Source organism: Artibeus jamaicensis, unplaced genomic scaffold (assembly GCF_021234435.1).
Source record: "Artibeus jamaicensis isolate MK-2021 breed Jamaican fruit bat unplaced genomic scaffold, CSHL_Jam_final contig_781, whole genome shotgun sequence".
Classification (NCBI taxonomy): Eukaryota; Metazoa; Chordata; class Mammalia; order Chiroptera; family Phyllostomidae; genus Artibeus; species Artibeus jamaicensis.
The window spans coordinates 2839139-2852918 of NW_026521968.1; the positions used below are offsets into that span (position 1 = coordinate 2839139).

General features: G+C 38.3%; 1 protein-coding gene across 3 annotated transcripts in view; it reads right to left on the reverse strand.

Annotated features, from left to right (window-relative positions):
- Window positions 1-13780, reverse strand: part of ARHGAP44 (Rho GTPase activating protein 44) — a 180879-nt gene that overhangs the window by 90699 nt on the left and 76400 nt on the right. The window lies entirely within an intron of this gene.

Sequence of the window (13780 nt, forward strand, 5' to 3'; positions counted from 1 at the left end):
CCTCCCAGCCAGGGAGGTATCAGTGATGGCCAGAATTCCCAACCCTACCCCGCAGTAATGTGAAGCACCCCACTCTTGAGGGAGCTGGGACAAGGCTGAGCAGGGAACCTAGGTTTCTACTTCTCCTTGGCAATTACAAAGCAAAACTCCACCTTACCTTGCTGGGTTTGGATAAAGCCAGCTAAAAGAATAAGTTTAAATAATATCCAGAGTCTCATAATATAACAGTCACAATATCTAGGCTTTGATAAAAAATTACTCATTATACCAAGAGCCAGAAAAACCTCAAATTAAGTGAAAAAAGACAATCAATATGTCAAAAGCAGGATGAGAGATGTTAAAGTCCTGATAAGGACTTTAAACATTCACTATACAAATGCTTCAGTGAACAATTATGAACATACTTGAAACAAAAACAGGAAGTGTCAGAAAAGAAGGTATTAAAGAAGCATGAAATGAAAATTTTAGAGCTGAAAAATACGATAATCTAAATTAAAAAAAAATCCCGGTGAATGAGTTCAACTGCAGAATGGAGGAGGCAAAGAAAAGAATCAATGATCTGAAAGGAAACACAATAAAAAATTTCTTGGTCTGAATAACAGAGAAAAAACAGATCAATGAAAGTCTCAGGGTCCTATAAGACTGTAACAGAACATGAAATATTTATGTCATCAGAGTCCCAGAAAAAGAGAATAAAGAAGGTAGTGCTGAAAAAATACTCAAAGAAATAATGGCTGAAAACTTTCCAAATTTAACAAAACACATAAACCTACATACTGAACAAGCTGAGCAAACCCCAAACAGAATAAACACAAAGAAATGCTCACCAACACTCACAGTCCAGCTTCTGTAAACCAAACACAAAGATAATCTTGACAACAGTGAGAGGGAAATGATACCTCACTAATGGGGGAAACACTCGGAATTAGAGGTTTCTTGGAGAAACCATGTGAAAGAGAAGGAAAGGGAACATTGTTTTTCAAGTGCTGAAAGAAGATAACTGTCAATCTAAGGTTCTATACCGAGAGAAAATATACTTTGGGAATAAAGAAGAAATCAAGGTATTCTCAGATAAAGAAAAACTAACCAAAAGTGTTAGTAGCTGTCTACCTAAAAAGAATTGCTAAAGGAAGGTTTCTAAACTAAAAAAAAAAAAAAAAGATTGGTAAAGAAAATTACCTCGATATATCAGAAGGGAAGAAAGAACATGGTGAGTAAAAATGGTAAATACAATAGTCTTTCTTTCTCCTCTGGAGTTTTCTAAATTATGTTTGATGCTCAAAGCAAAGCTTATACATTGTGTGATGTGTTTCTAAATGTACATAGAAGAAACTTTAAATAAAATTATACTATAATTGAGGGAGGATTTTGATAGACTTTATGCAAATAAGTAAAATAATTACACCAACAGACTGTGATAAGTTATGTATATGTAATGTAATACCTATAGCCACTACTAAAAAAGGTACACAAAGATACACTAAAAAAAGCTATAGATAAATCAAAATGTAAACTAACCCCAAAAAAAGAAAGAAAAGAACACAAAGAAACAAACAAACATAAAACAAAAGATAAAATGGCAGATACAAGCCTTCATACATCCATAATTATTAAATTATGGCAATTATTATGACAATAATAATTGCCACAATATGGCAATTGCTACATATGGCAATTAAAAACAGATTGGCAGAGTGGATTATAAATATGTTGTCCACAAGAATTTCAAATATAATGATATAGGTAGGTAGAAAGTAAAAGAATAGAAAAAGCATCATGCAATCCGTAATCAAAAGGAAAGAGAAGTGGTAGTAATAATATCAGATAAAATACACATCAAAACAAAGAAAGTGACCAGAGAGAAACATAATACAATGATAAAAGGAACAATTCACCAAGAAGATACACCTTCAATGTATATGCACTAAAGAACAAAGCTACAAAACATGTGAAGCAAAAACTGATAGAACTGAAAGGAAAAATAGAGAAATCCACAATTACAGTTAGAGACTTCAACATCCTCTCTCAACAACTGATAGACCAGCTAGTTATTTTAAAAAATCAGCAAGAAAATATAAGAACTCAACTATTCCATTCAATGACAGAATTTAACAGATATTTATAGAACACAGAAGTGTACATCTCAACTTGATAAATAACATCCACACAAAAAAACATCCAACCCACAGTTTACATTATACTTAATGGTGAAAGCCTAGATACTTTTGCCAGTAAGACTGAGATCAAGGCAAGTATGTTTGCACTTAATACTCATTCAACATAGTGCCAGAGGTTTGATTCAGTGCAATAAGGCAAGAAAAGAGAAAAAATACAGATCTGAAAGGAACAAATAAAAATGTGTCTATCTGCATACGGCATGATTGCCTATATAGAAAATGTCAAGAAATCTACAACAGAAATCCTAGAACTAATACATGAGTTTACCAAGGTTGTATGATACAAGACAAACATGCAAAACTAAATTTTATTTCTATACAACAGTAATAAGCACATGAATACTAAAATTATAAATAGAATACCATTGTAATTGCTTTTAGATATAAATCTATCATATATGCACAGAATGTGTATGCTAAAAACTGCAAAATGCTTACAAAAGTAATCAAAGGAGATCTAAAATGGACAGACACACTGTGTCACAGGACTGACAGACAACATAATAGAGATGTAAATACTTACAAAATTAGTGATCCCAAACAAAATTTCAACAGGATTTGTTGTAGATATAAACAAAGTGATTCTAAAATTCATATAAAACTGCAAAGCAAGTAGAAGATCTAAAACAATTTTTAGAAAGAAAAAATCTGTAGGACTCACTATGCAACTTTAAAGTTTTATGGTAGTGAAAGGACAGAAAGAAAAATCAATGGGACAGAATGAAGAACAAAAACCTAAATATATAATCAACTGACTTATTTTTAATTTTTTTCATCCTCACCTGAGGACATTTTTTCATGGCTGTTAGAAAGGGAGAGAGGACTGGAAAAAGAAATATTTATGTAAGAGAGAAGCATCACTTGGTTGCCTCCCATATGCACCTGGACTAAAGCTGAACCTGAACCAGTAACCTAGGTGTGTGCCCTGAGTAGGAGCCAAACTCGCAACTTTTTGGATATGGGACAGTGCTCCAACCAGCTGAGCCACATCGCCAGGGCCCCAGTAATTTTTTTTACCAAGGTGAAAAAGCTATTTATTTACCTATTTATTTATTTATTTATTTTAACTTCCCCCAAATCATTTTATTTATTTTTATCTGTATTTTTTTAATTTTTATTTTATTGATTATGCCATTACAGTTGTTCTATTCCCCCCCTTCATTCCCCTCTACCCTGCACCCCCCACCCCCACCATTCCCCCCCTTTAGTTTATGACCATGTGTCTCAAGTTCTTTGGATTCTATATTTCCCATACTACTCTTGCCCTCCCCCCATCTATTTTCTACCTACCGTCTATGCTAATTATTTTCTGTACCTTCTCCCCCTTCTCCTCCTCCCACTCCCCTGTTGCTAACCATCAATGAGATCTTCATTTCTATGTTTCCGCTCCTGATCTAGCTGTCCTTTTATTTTGCTTTTGTTTTAGGTGTGGTTGTTAATAACTGTGAGTTTGCTATCCTTTCACTGTTCATATTTTTTTATCTTCTTTTCCCTAGATAAGTGTCTTTAACATTTCATATAATAAGGGCTTGGTGATGAGGAACTCCTTGAATTTGATCTTATCTGAGAAGCACTTTATCTGCCCTTCCATTCTAAATGAAAGTTTTGCTGGATAGATCAATCTTGGTTGTAGGTCTTTGGATTTCATGACCTGGAATACCTTTTACCAGCACCTTCTTGCCTGTAAGGTCTCTTTTGAGAACTCAGCTGACAGTCTGATGGGAACTCCTTTGTAGGTGACTGTCCCCTTAGCTCTTGCTGCTTCTAGGATTCTCTCCTTCATTTGAATCTTGGCTAATGTAACGTTGATGTGCCTTGGTGTGTTCCTTCTTGGGTCCAACTTCTTTGGGACTCTCTGAGCTTCCTGGATTTCCTAGAAGTCTATTGCCTTTGCCAGATTGGGGAAATTCTCCTTTATTATTTGTTCAAATAAGTTTTCCACTGATGGCTGTTCCTTTCCCCATTCTGGTACCCCTATAATTCAGATGATGGAGCATTTAAAGGTGTCCTGAAGGTTCCTAAGTCTCTCCTCATCTTTTTGAATTCTTGTTTCTTCACATTTTCCTTTTTGGTCATTTTTTTTCTTCCTTCTGGTTCACTCCCTTGATTTGGGTCCCAGTTTCCTTTTCGTCACTATTGGTTTCCTGTGCAATTACCTTCATTTCAATTAGTTTAGCCTTCATATGTTCCTCTAATTTGTGACTAAAATCAACCAGTTCTGTAAGCATCCTGATCACCAGTGTTTTGAACTGTGCATCTGAAAGTTTGGCTATTTCTTCGTCACTTAGATTTATGGGCTCTGGGGCTTTGAGATCTTCCTGAGCCATTTTTGGCCTGTTCAGGCCCGTTATGTATGAGGGGTGGAGCCTTAGGTGTTCACCAGGGCAGGCGGCCCATGTCGCTAGGTTGTGATGCTATATGTGGGGGCGGGGTCATAGTGGGGAAACGGAGGCCTTCTCTGCTGCCTCCTGCCATTGGGGCCTGCTCAATCCCATCTCACTGCCCACTCCCTCGCTGGTCTATCTGCACAGGAATGCGCGACCACAGTAAACCCGCCACCCTTTGGCCTCGCTGAGTCACTGGTCGCTCACTGGGTCCACCGGTTGCAACCCCAAGCCTGGGATCCTCACGCCTGAGTCTGTCTGACCGAGTTTTCCTGTGCGACCCCGCTGCACCAGCTGCTGGCTTCGCCCTTCTTACCAGTCAGGCTGAAGAATTCATTGTTATCAGACTGCCAAAAAGTTCAATTTTCTGTGTTCTGGCTGTGTTTTCTCTTGCTAATATTTTGTTGTCTCTAAACTTGGTTGTGTGAGAAAGAACGGCGTCTCCACCTATGCCACCATCTTGGAGGAAGTGAAAAGGCAATTTAATGAGGAAAAAGAGACTTTCTAACAAATTGTTCTGGAACAATTGGCTACTCATATGAAAAAATTGGCTATTCATACTTTAAAGAACTCATAATGGATCACAGACTTAAATATAAAACAGGACAATAACACTTTTGAAGAAACCACATGAGAAAACATCTTTGATCTTTAGCTAAGCAATGGGCTCTTAGATATATCAAAAGCACTATCTATAATAGAAAAAATCTGATAAATTAGATTTCAACAAAATTAAAAGTTTTTGCTTTGTGAAAGGCAGTATTAAAAGATAAAAAGACAATCCACAGAAAGAGAAAATATTTGTAGATCATGTATGATAATTATATAGGGAATATGTAAAGAATTCTCAAATTCAACAATAAGAATTCTATTAAAAGTGGGCAAAAAATCTAAATACAAACTTTATCAAGGAAGATATATAGATGGTAAATAAGCACAAGAAAAATTACTCAACATTATTATTTACTGAGAGACTGAAAATCAATACCTGAATGAAATAAAACTATTAATATGGAATAATAAAAGCAAACCGCCCCCAAACCCGACCATATCAAGTTCTGCAGAAGACACAGAGCAATTGGAACTCTCAGACTTTGCTGGGGGTGACCAAGCTGCCAAATGGAAAAGAGTTGGGCAACTCCTCATAAACTTGTACATATACTTGCCATATGATTTAGCAATCCTGCTCCAGAGGAACAGAAATTTATGTCCACAAACACATAAAAAAAACTCATGAATGTTCACAGCAACTTTATTTGTAATTACAAAAAGCTGGAAACAGTTAAAATATCCTTTAACAGGTGAATGGATTAACAATAGAATACTACTCACTAATAAGGAGGAACAGACTGCTGACACAGGCTACAACATGGATAGTTGTCAAAAACACTATTATGCTTAATAAGGAAATCCAACCTCAAAAGGTTACAGAATTGCCAAACGATTCCATGTATAGGAGATTCTGGAAAAGTGAACCTACAAGGGTGGGAAGCCTTAGGGAAAGACACAGACAGGAGTGAGGCAGGGGCTGACTCCAAAGAGAACTGTTTAAGGCAATGGATTGTTCTATCTACTGTGTGAGTTTGTGTGAGTGATTACACAGATCTATAGGTGTGCTAAAACTCACAGAACTATAAAAAAAAGTTAGCTTCATGTAAATTTTAAAAGCAAAATAATTCAAGACAGAACTGAGATACTACAAGAATACTATGTAAGTCAAGAAGGCAGAATGTCTGGAATGAGTTATTCTAAGCTCCTAGTATCATTTGTTAAAGGAGTTAAAACAATATTTTAGATTTTGTTAGGCTAAAATATGATAAACATATCAAGGGTTACAATAAAAAGTAGTAACAGAGTGTACATCTTCCAAACTAACAGAGGCAAAGTAAAAAAAATAAGAAAAACATAAAAATCCCCAATAAAAGCTCAGTGAATCACACTAAAAGGTAAATAAAGACAGTAGTAGGTGAAGCAGTGTAAAAGAAAAAAATAGGAACTACAAATAGTAGATAAAAATAAAATATATAATTAATAAAAATAGACCAAATGTACCAGTGAAAAGCTAAAGATATTCAGTCAATTTTAAAATATTAAAAAATCTAGGTTTGTGCTAGTTATAAGTACTGTTATCTAAAACATAAAGAATTGGGAATATTGAAGATAAAAGAGAAAAAACACATAGCAGGCTATTTCTGATTAATACCACATTAATATTGGCCAAAATAGGTTTTGAGACAAACAAAAGAAAAAGACAAAAGAAGATATAATAAGAGAGAGAGGATCACAATATAATGATAGAAAAGTTTAACTCAAGAGACTTCTAGTCAAGTATGGAAGTGTATGTAAACAAGACTCACCTCCTTGTATAACCACAGCAAAAATTACAACTAGACTACAAAGCAAACATCACCCATTGTCAGAAACTAGAGCTGTATGGAAGTCTGACAACCACAGATTTAAAGAAGTCACATTCATCCAGAGGGTAGGAAGGATGGAGACATGGAGGTGCTCTGAGCGGCACGGTCACCCAAGTGTGGTGAATAAAAATCAGGAGGGATACTTCAGGAGTAAGGGTCCTACCCCACACCAGACCACCAGACCACCAGGGTTCCAGTGCCAAGAAGATAAGTCACCATAACACCTGGCTGTAAAAATCAGTGGGGGTTGGGGTGGCAGAAAAACTTTGGGATTCTCAGGAGTCTCCTCTTAAAGGGCCCACAACAGACTTAGGACTTATGTATGTAGACCTACTTTCTCAGAGCTCCAGCACTGGTGCAGAAGCTGGAAGGGCACCAGTGGCATACAGGAAAAAACTGAAGTATCTGGCATCAGTGAGAGTGCTGGGGGACAGCTTCCTCCTGGGCAAAACTCCAGAGGCCAGGCAGCATCATTGTCCTACCTCTGAGCCCTCCTTCACACAGAGCCACAGAGTGCCGACATGATATTGAAGATTCCATCAACCTGGTTTACCTGGGTTGCTCCTCCCTGTCAGTGACCTAAGGATCTGCCCCATACAACTTACAGTTGTGCTTTTCTATACTAGGCCATGCTGCAAAGCAGCCCTGTAGCAGGAAACCTGCCTAGACAAGCCCAGACAAGACAAAAGGACACGGTCCCTTTGCTGAGCCACTAAGATAAGGATGGGTAAGCAACTAAATAACTAAGAAGTGAGAACAAAAGATTGTATGACCCTATCAGCAGCCCTGCTTTCTTGCTCCTGTAAACCTGCTTCTGCCACGTAGGCTTAGTAAAATCGCTTCCGCATGCCACACTACATAAACAAGCCCCTGCCCAAGCTTGGGGCCCAGAATTTGGAGACTGTCTATTATGGGTCCATGCGCGTAAATAAAGCTCCATTCTGTACACCCGAAAGAAGCTGAGTTGTTTTCTGTAACAGCTCTAACTAATACACAAAAAGAAACACAGGGAGGCTGCCAAAATGAGGAGACAAAGAAATATGGCCTAAATGAAAGGACAGAACAAAACTCCAGAAAAAGAACTATACAAAATGGAGATAAGCGATCTATCAGATACAGGGTTCAAAACACTGGTTATCAGGTTGGTCAAGGAACTCATTGGGTACTCAACAGCATAAAAAAGACTCAGGCAGAAATGAAGGTTACATTAAGTGAAATAAAAAAATTGACAGGGAAACAACAGTGGAGTGGATTGAGACAAGAATCAAATCAATGACCTGGAACATAAGGAAGAAAAAATATATTCAACCAGAATAGCAAGAAGAACAAAGAATCTAAAAACAACAAGGATAAGCTAAGGAACCTCTGAGACAACTTAACGTAGCAACATTTGAATTATAGGGATGCCGGAAGAAGAAGAGAAAGAGTAAGAAATTGAAAACATATTTAAAAAAATAATGAAAAAAAAACTTCCCTAATTTGGTGAAGGAAATAGACATACAAATCCAGGAAGCACAGAGAATCCCATACAAGATGGACCCAAAGAGACCATACCAAGACACATCATACTTAAAATGCCAAAGGTTAAACAAACATAAAAAGAGAATCTTAAAAGCAGTGAAAGAAAAAGCAGATCGTTACCTACAAAGGAGTTTCCATAAGACTATCAGCTGATTTCTCAAAAGAAACTTTACTTAGCTTAGTGAGAAGCTATGAGAATTCCAAATTTGGGCATATGTGATAAGAATAACAAAATAGGTAAATCAAAAGTGATAGACTTTCAGAGAAGCCCTGAAAATTTACCATAATAGATGTCACCATTTCTCTTTCAATTAATGAGATATAAAGGAAAAAAAGTTAGTGAAGATATAGAGGATTTGAAAACACAAGTTAAAAGGATTTATTTGACAGACATACATCAGAACCTAATTTATACTGATAGAATATAAATTCTTTTCATGCATGCTATAATTCATTTACAAAAATTAATCACTTACTAGCCCATAAAGAACATTTTAAGGAACATCAAATGACAGAAGACACACAAATGATGTTCTCTAACTCCCATATAATTAGAATAAAATTTTAAAAAGTTAAAATTGAAAAAAAAAACAAATTTGGAAACTTTTAAATAAGTTTAAATTGCTCAGTCAAAAATAACTGTTAAAAATTTAAAATATTTAGATTTAAAAAACATGAAAATATTGTACATCAAACTTGTCAGATAGCAAAGTAATACTTGAAAAATACAGAAACTCAAAATGCTTATACTAGAAAAAAAGAGAGGCTGAAAATGCTTAGAATAAGAAGAAAGAGCATAAACTTAAAGAAATGAGAACAAAACTGAAAAGGGAAGATATCAGTATAATACAAAAAATATATAATTGAGCCAACAAAGTCAAAGTTAATTCTTTGAAAAGTCTGACAAAAATGGCAAATCTCTGTAAAATTTATCAAGGAAAAAATAAGAGAAGAAATAGACAAATAATAGGAAACAAAAGTGGAATATAACCAATGATGCTGCAGAGATTAAAAAGATAAATAAGTTATGAACTTTATTTGAAAACTTAGACAAAATAGCCAAATAGCTAGAAAATTAAAGCAAGCCAAAAGTGACTCAAGAATAAATAGGAGGACTGAATAGTCCTATAAACATTAAAGAAATTAAGCCAGTAATTAAATATATTTTCACAAAGAAAACAAAGGAGTGAGTTGTTTTACAGACACATTTCCAAGAAATGTTTCCTTGCAAAAATTATATAAACTCTTAAAAAGAACAGAAAAGGAAGCAACATAGTGCAACTCACTCTAAGGGACAAGAATAACTTAATTACAAAAGGAGACAAAGAGACATGTAAATCAGTATAATGTGTTAACAATGATACAAATATTCTAAACAAAATAAATTAGCACTATGAACTACTTAGATTAACTTGGAATGCAAGAGTGATTTCACTTTAGAAATTTGCAAGTATAATTCATCACACTGACAGATTAAAGGATAAAACATAACTATCTCAAAAAACATAACTGCTACTGTCAGCACGTAGCTAATTATTAATAAAGGAATGAGAGCAAAGGGAATTAGAGACATCAGATTAACAAAGTGGGGAGCACAAGCCTGCTTGCTTCACCAGGAAGCACTGGCTTCACACTCCAAGGAGACCACAGCATTGTCATCTGCTAAGGGGATTACCACTCTTCCGTTCCCCACTCTGGTACCAGAATGCTGAAGGGTGCCAGAGGGAGGTACTTGACCTTAGAGGCCTTTCATATTGTCAGGTGGGTGCAGGGAGAGGCAAGCACCAGCACAGAAGTCAAAATGGTACAGGGGGAGGTGCTTACTCAAAGACGCTTATCAGTCTAACTAGGGGGGCGGGCCTATCAAAAGCCTGAGAAAATCTGGGAAATGGACGGGTTCTTTTGAAAATGTTTCCAGTGTTTTCTAAGCCTGAGATACATAATACTAGGAGAACTAAGAAGGCCTCTCTTTCTCACCCAATGACCCACCCTCTTGATACAGGGTGCAACCAAGGGGGGCCCCCCAAAATAAAAGATTTGGAATGATGTCCAGAATTCAAAGTGTATAGGAATACTGGAGAGACATATAAGATGTCCTCACCCCACCCCCAGGGGAGAAGAGACAAATGGAACCAGGGCCTTTGAGAGCTGTTTTGTATAGCATCAGTTTTGCAGCTAACCACTAGAATGGTCATTTAACATATCTATAACCTTTAACTGGTTTCATAGATATGTTAAATAGTTGTGGCCAAGTTTTGAGCCAGGGAGAAGGGAGTGGCTTCTACCCAGGAGGTAACTAGGGGCTGAGCCCCTGAGTGACAGCGCCTGCCTGAGAGTTTGGAAAAGATTGGCTCCGGGACATGAGGGATACCTGCCCAGGTGAGGGGAGAGCCACACGGTTTCAGCAAAGTAAGGGTCCGCTCTTGGCCAGGTGAAAGAGAGAGCCATGCGGTTTTGGCAGAGTGGGGACCCCCTCTTTCCCAGGTGAAAGGGAAAACCACGCAGCCTTGCCAGGATGGAGATCCCTGCAGCCAGGTGAAGAAGAAAGACACATGCTTTTGGTGTAGTTCGAACCCCTGCAGCTTTGGTAGAAGAGGCCCACATGGCTTTGGGGTACCCCCTTTGGCCGCATGGCCCGGAAAGCCGGAGAGACTTTGACTGGAACTGGGTATAAAGAACTCTTGCCAGTGGACCGTGAGAGGGTGCCACGTGGTTTCTGGATTAACTAGAGATCCTGCCTGACACAGCCGATGATACCAGCGGCCTGAAACACAGACGGTGCTCATTTCCCGATTTACGGTACCCGGAGTTGGGACAGTGGGAGAAGGGAGAGCTGTGTGTGTGCATAAGTATATATCCTAAAGGACTTTGATATTTTAGTGGAGGCATTAGGCCTAAATAGCATTAAATAAACATTTTGTTTCCTTTTCACAAATCTCTGGCATTGAAAGATGTCTTTCCAATTGGCGGAGGACAGAAGAGCCCAGTAGATATTAGTATTCAGTCCTTGGGAGGGGCCCCTGTTCTGCACCAGTTTTTGGCATCCCTAGGTGGGCCAAATATTGCCCCCCCCTCGGACCTCTTGTTCGGTAACACTCTCACAGCACACTCACCTGTGCTTTCCATGGCCAGGTAGCGGCCTAGCAGCACACAGTCCATTGCCATGCAACTCCATACTCAAGCTCCAGCAGGGGCATGAGCACTGAGGCAAAGCAGTGGGCTGCAGCTGGAAACACGCTAAGATGGCCAGATGCTGGGCTGGACTGTGCTTTAATATGGAGCAGAAACTGTTGGCAGTGACCTTCACCCTGGCCCCAGTGAAGAGAAGGTTGGACCTTTTCCACGGCAAGACAGACAGAGATGGGACATTGCGAAGTCAGGAGAGGAACCCCTTTAATATTCCATCATCAGTCAGGTTTACCTCGGAGCCCCTTCCTCCTGTGCAGGTCTCAGGAAACTCTTTTCCTCATGACACCACAAGAATTCCATTTCTATTGATAACATAACTGTCTCAAAAAACTGCAGACAGAATATTTAATAAAATTCAATGTCTACTCCTGAAAAGTAGAAAATAAGTAAAATCCTTATATTAATTTTTAAGTACCTATAAAACATCATTCTTAACAGAAGCATGTTAAAAATAGTCCCTTTATAATCAATAATAAGACAACACTGCCTACTATCACTGTCTATTCAGCTCAGTAAGCGAGTGCAGTAAAAGATGTAAAAGCCAGAAAGAAAAAAACTAAACTGACATAATCTATACATTATTAAAAACAATGGAAGTTTAGAAAAGTAGCTGGAAATATGATCAATAAAACACAATATAACCAGTAAATACTTAGAAAACCTAATTTTAAAAGGTCATCTAACATAGAAAAGAAACTTGGAATAAGTTTACTTAAAAATAGGCAGTAGCTATGTCGAGAACAGTTTCTTAAATTAGTAAGAGACATTAACAACGTTCCCGCGGAGCGCTGGGGCAGGAGAGAGCACTGAGAAACAGGTACACACACACCGAGTGAAATGACTGATACTCTGGGGCAGGGGTTCAAATCAGGCCTCCTCAAGGTGTGCTCCTTTGGCATATGGATAACTTTGAGCTGAAGGTAATTGAGACCCTGTGGGCTCCAGAGAAACTTTTACTTCTCCCTTAGAGAATTTACATTTGGGGCCTTGCCCATATTAAGAGTTATCACAAGATAGAACTTTTTCTGACCTATGTATAAGGCAGGGCAAACACTAGTTGTTGAACATCTTCTCTTCCCGTTATCTGAGAGTGGCCCTCCTCCTTGTGAAGCCTCAGAGGCCCTACCTCACCCTTACTTAGCTCAGGAGGCTCCATACACCTCATTTTAACTCTGCGCCTCTGAGCCCCTTGTGTGCGTGTGGTATCTGACTGTCACGTATGTGGGGCTTCCTTACATGCACATAAAATCAAATTTGGTTATTTTCTCTTGTTAATCGACCTAGTGTTCATTTAATTATAAGACCAGCTGGAAGAACATAGGAAGGTAGAGAAAAATATTTTCTTCCCCCATAATGGCTTACAAGAAATATACATTTGGTCATTCAGATGACTAAAATTAAATTCTCATATATATTAGGTTCTCCTTCATAATTCCTGGCTCATAGATACTGAAATCCTTAGAATTTCCTGGGATGAAAGCCCCATAAGTGTCTTTTGTTGCCCTGGCCAGTGTGGCTCAGTGGGTTGGAGCATCACCTGTGCCCTGAAAGGCTGTGGGTTCAGTTCCCAGTTGGGGTGGGGGGCCTAGGAGAGGCAACCAATTGATGCTTCTCTCTCATATCAATGTTCCTTTCTCTCCCACTTCCCCTTTGGATAAAAGCAATAGAAAAGTGTCCTTTAGTGAGGATTTTTTTAAAGTGTTTTTGTTATATTAATGAGGTTACTAATGCAAATCACCTAAGGGTGGGGCTAGTTGCCAAGAGAACCAACCTGGTGATTAGAGAGTTGGAACTTTCGGTCCTACCTCCCTGAACCTCTGGGGAGGAGAGAGGGCTGGAGGTTGAATCTATAGTCAATGGCCAATGATTTAATCAATCGTGCCTCCGTAAAAACTCTGGATTCTGTTCAGAGAAAGGACTCTGACTTTTTTAACAGAAAACTATAGGACTCTGTTCAGAGAACTTTGGGGGTGCGGAGCCTACGGAGGTGCTGCTGGGAGAGTGGTGCCTGCAGAGGCCATAGGAGGCCTGCGTCTCCCCCCAGCTCACCCTGCATGTCTCCCATTTTGGCTCTTCCTGAGTTAGATCCTTT